Consider the following 4,918-nt stretch of genomic DNA (forward strand, 5'->3'; position numbering starts at 1 on the left):
TCAATGGCCTGATTGCTGCTGAACACACTGGGTAAGTGTTTGCTAAGAATATTTCCTGCAATGAATGGAGCAGATCTGCCTCACGTGGAAGATGATGAAAACTTGCACTTCATCAGGTTTGGGGTGTAAGAAAGGGCAAAGCATAAAGATTCTCAAATATTGTATTTTACTGGGCTGCATTGAGAAAGTGGAAATAGGGGCTGATGATAAAATGGCCCCATAACTAATGCCTAAAACCATGTCCTTTTGTGCATATCCCAGTGTTTCATTATCTGAGATACCTATTGTGGACTTAGTTAAGCATCTCTTAAGCCACTGGACAGGCAGTGAGTCACAGCAGGCCAACACTAAAATACTCCAAGTGCTCAGACTCAGCAAAGGAGAAAGCTAACCTAGCAAAAATGGTCCCAGGCTCTCCTCCTGTGAATAAGAGCTCAATTTTGGACAAATTCAACACTTTATAACTTTCAGATCTGATTATGTAACTTCCAAGGCAATAAGCCTGGAAAATGGGGACCCATAAATATCATTCACAGAAACAGGCATTATAGGACATTACTGAGGTGAGGAGTCCAATAGAATGCTGTTTTTCCTCCAAAACCACAAGAAACTAGCAGTATGGCACTTTCTTAAAGGAGGGGTAAGGCCTAATTTCTAATCATTTGATACTCTGCTTGGGAATGGGAAAAGGGCCAAAATGGAGAGAAGAAGTGGTTAGAGGGTCATGTTAAACTTGGAGTCCCAGCCATTTCTAGTTTCAAAATTCCTGTTCTACTCATCTGCCACCCCTTCTAGTTTCACTGGCAGGTAGTCCTTTCACTGTGTGTATGCTCAGTTGTGTCCGACTCTGCAACCCTATGGACTGTAGCCCTCCAGGCTCCTCTGTCCATGGGATTTTCCAGGCCCATAATACTGCAGTTTGTTGCCATGCCCTCCTCCAGGGGATTTTCTCAACTCAGGGATAGAACCCCCATCTCCTGCATCTCCTGCATTGGCAGGTGGGTTCTTTACCACTAGCACCACCGGGGAAGCCCATAGTCCCATCATTGCTAAACTTCAAAGTTATTGTGTCATGAAATACCTGTCTGGCACATTCTATTTTAAAAGAGTAAAATCTTCATCTGGATGCCTGTGAGCCAGCAGTCATTTTCCCCCGTTTAACAGCTGAGAAAGCACATAGAAGCAGATTTGCCCAAGGTTGAGTTAAGATTAATCAGTCATTAATTCATAATTACCATACATACCATACTTAGATTACCAATTTTCACAGGATGAGAGCATAGTAAAACATATCTGACAATGCAACATCACTAAAAGTATTTTACTGTTTTATTAATGATTTAGAAGTCATCTGAGAATTTTGGAATACTTCAATTATCATAATAGGCATTAATTTGTAGTTGAAATAGAAAAATATAAAAGATATAAAATTAATCTGAGGTTGTATGGACTTTACAACGTTCTCTATCATTTTTTAATAAAATTTTTGTTTTTAAGATTGACCTATAATTTTAAATTCCTAAGATGCTCTATTCGATGCAATCTACATTATTTTATATATATACACACACACACACTATGTTCTGTGGGGGATACAAAGGAAGTAGAAGGCATACTCCTTATTGTCCAAGAAAAATAAGACATGCCAAATATACAAGCCCATATACAGAAACTTATGCACAACTAACTACAGTTGTATATGACATGCTAAATGTGTGTGCAGACACACATACACACACAAGAAGTGCTGGAGAGGGTGTGGAGAAAAGGGAACCCTCTTACACTGTTGGTGGGAATGCAAACTGGTACAGCCACTATGGAGAACAGTGTGAAGATTCTTTAAAAAACTGGAAATAGAACTGCCATATGACCCAGCAATCCCACTGCTGGGCATACACACCGAGGAAACCAGAATTGAAAGTGACATGTGCCCAGTGTTCATCGCAGGACTGTTTACAATGGCCAGGACATGGAAGCAACCTAGATGTCCATCGACAGACGAATGGATAAGAAAGCTATGGTACATATACACAATGGAATATTACTTAGCCATTAAAAAGAATGCATTTGAATCAGTTCTAATAAGGTGGATAAAACTGGAGTCTATTATACAGAGTGAAGTAAGTCAGAAAGAAAAACACCAATACTGTATACTAACACATATATATGGAATTTAGAAAGATGGTAACAATGACCCTATATGTGAGACAGCAAAAGAGACACAGATGTAAAGACCAGTCTTTTGGACTCTGGGAGAAGACAAGGGTGTGATGATTTGAGAAGGTAGCATTGAAACGTGTATATTATCATATGTGGAGCGGATTGCCAGTCCAGGTTCTATACATGAGACAGGGTGCTCAGTGCTGGTGCACTGGGATGGCCCTGGGGATGGGATGGGGAAGGAGGTGGGAGGGGGGTTCTGGATCGGGGACACATGTGCTTCTGTGGCTGATTCATGTCAATGTATGGCAAAAACCACTACAATATTGTAAAGTAACTAGCCTCATATTAAAATAAATTAATTAATTTTTTAAAAGAAGTTTTCATATCATATGTGAGAGCTAAGAGTTCCTACTCACATTATTTTAATTCAGGAAGCATTTCTTGTTCAAATGCGATACCTAGACTTCACATGTTTCACACTGAGATAACTTCATACTGAGAACATGTGGATCCCCTTAATGAAGCAGATCACGAATTTTAAAGGAAAATACAAGGACATGCTGGAAAAAAGCACCCAAATCATCTCATGCTTAGGAAAACACAAACCAAAATAGCAAACAGACCCAAATACATAAGTCTACCACTCACATAGGCCTAAGTCATATTAAACAGGAAGAAAGTATGGTATCACTCTCCCATCATAGATTTTTACCCCTTGTTCAAGGCATGAATACAGTGGGGGTGACAAATAAATTGAAGAGATTGGATCTGGTAGACAGAGTGCCTGAAGAACTATGAACAGAGGTTTGTAACATTGTACAGGAAGTGGTGACCAAAACTATCCCCAAGAAAAAGAAATGCAAGAAAGCAAAATGTTTGTCTGAGTAGACCTTACAAATAGCTTAAAAAAGAAGAGAAGTGAAAGGCAAAGGAGAAAGGGAAAGATATACCCATCTGAATACAGAGCTCCAGAGAATAGCAAGGAGAGATAAGATAACCTTCTTAAGTGAACAACACAAAGAATGGGAAAGATTAGAAATCTCTTTAAAAAAATTAGAGATAATCAAGGGAATATTTCATGCAAAGATGGGCACAATAAAAGATAGAAACAGCAAGGACCTAACAGAAGAAAAAGATATTAAGAAGAGGTGGCAGGAATACACAGAACTATACCAAAAAGACTTAATGACCCAGATAACCATGATGGTGTGGTCACTCACCTAGAGCTGGACATCCTGGAATGTGAAGTCAAGTTAGCCTGAGGAAGCTTTACTATGAACAAATCTAGTGGAAGTGATGGAACTCCAGTTGACTGACTTAAAATCTTAAAAGATGATGCTGTTAAAGTGCTGCACTCAATATGCCAGCAAATTTGGAAAACTCAGCAATGGCTACAGGACTGGAAAAGGTCAATTTTCATTCCAATCTCAAAGAAAGGAAAAGCCAAAGAATGTTCAAACTACTGTCCAACTGTACTCATTTCACATGCTAGCAAGGTAATCCTCAAAATTCTTTAAGCTGGGCTTCAACAGTACATGAACCAAGAACTTACAGATATACAAACTGTATTTAAAAAAGGCAGAGGAACCAGAGATCGAATTGTCAACATCTGTTGGTTCACAGAGAAAACAAGTGAATTAAAAAAAAAAAAAAAAAAAAACTACTTCTGCTTCATTGACTATGCCAAAGCCATTGACTGTGTGGATCACAACAAACTGAAAAGTTTTTAAAGAGGTGGGATTACCAGACCACCTTCCCTGCTTCCTGAGGAACCCATATGCAGTTCAAGAAGCAACAGCTAGAACTAGACATGGAACAATGGACTAGTTCAGTCTTGGGAAAGGAGTATGTCAAGGCTGTATGTGGTCACCCTGCTTCTTTAACTTCTGTGCAGAGTGCATCATGTGAAATGCTGTGCTGGTTTGATCACAATTTGTAATCAAGATTATCAGGAGAAATATCAACAACCTCAGATATGCAGATGATACCATTCTAAAGCAGAAAGCAAGGAGGAACTAAAGAGCCTTTTGATGAGGGCAAAAGAGGAGAGTGAAAAGGCTGGCTTAAAAATCAACATTCAAGAAACTAAAATCATGGCAGTGTTCCCATCACTTCATGGCAAATACATGGGGGAAAAGTGGAAACAGTGGAAATTTTTATTTTCTTAGGCTGCAAAACTGAAGTCAGTTCAGTTCAGTTCATTTCAGTCACTCAGTCATGTTCGACTCTTTGCTACCCCATGAATTGCAGCACACCAGGCTTCCCTGTCCATCACCAACTCCCAGAGTTCACTCAAACTCAAGTCCATCGAGTTGGTGATGCCATCCAGCCATCTCATCCTATCTCGTCCCCTTCTCCTCCTGCCCCCAATTGCTCCCTGCATCAGGGTCTTTTCCAATGAGTCAACTCTTTGCATGAGGTGGCCAAAGTATTGGAGTTTCAGCTTTAGCATCAGTTATTCCAATGAACACCCAGGACTGACCTCCTTTAGGATGGACTGGTTGGACCTCGATGCAGTCCAAGGGACTCTCAAGAGTCTTCTCCAACACCACGGTTCAAAAACATCAATTCTTCGGCGCTCAGCTTTCTTCACAGTCCAACTCTCACATCCATACATGACCACTAGAAAAACCATAGCCTTGACTAGATGGACCTTTGTTGGCAAAGTAATGTCTCTGCTTTTCAATATGCTATCTAGGTTGGTCATAACTTTCCTTCCAGGGAGTAAGCGTCTTTTAATTTCATGGCTGCGGTC

The sequence above is a fragment of the Bos indicus genome, chromosome X, assembly GCF_029378745.1.
Source record: "Bos indicus isolate NIAB-ARS_2022 breed Sahiwal x Tharparkar chromosome X, NIAB-ARS_B.indTharparkar_mat_pri_1.0, whole genome shotgun sequence".
In the NCBI taxonomy this organism is placed as follows: domain Eukaryota; kingdom Metazoa; phylum Chordata; class Mammalia; order Artiodactyla; family Bovidae; genus Bos; species Bos indicus.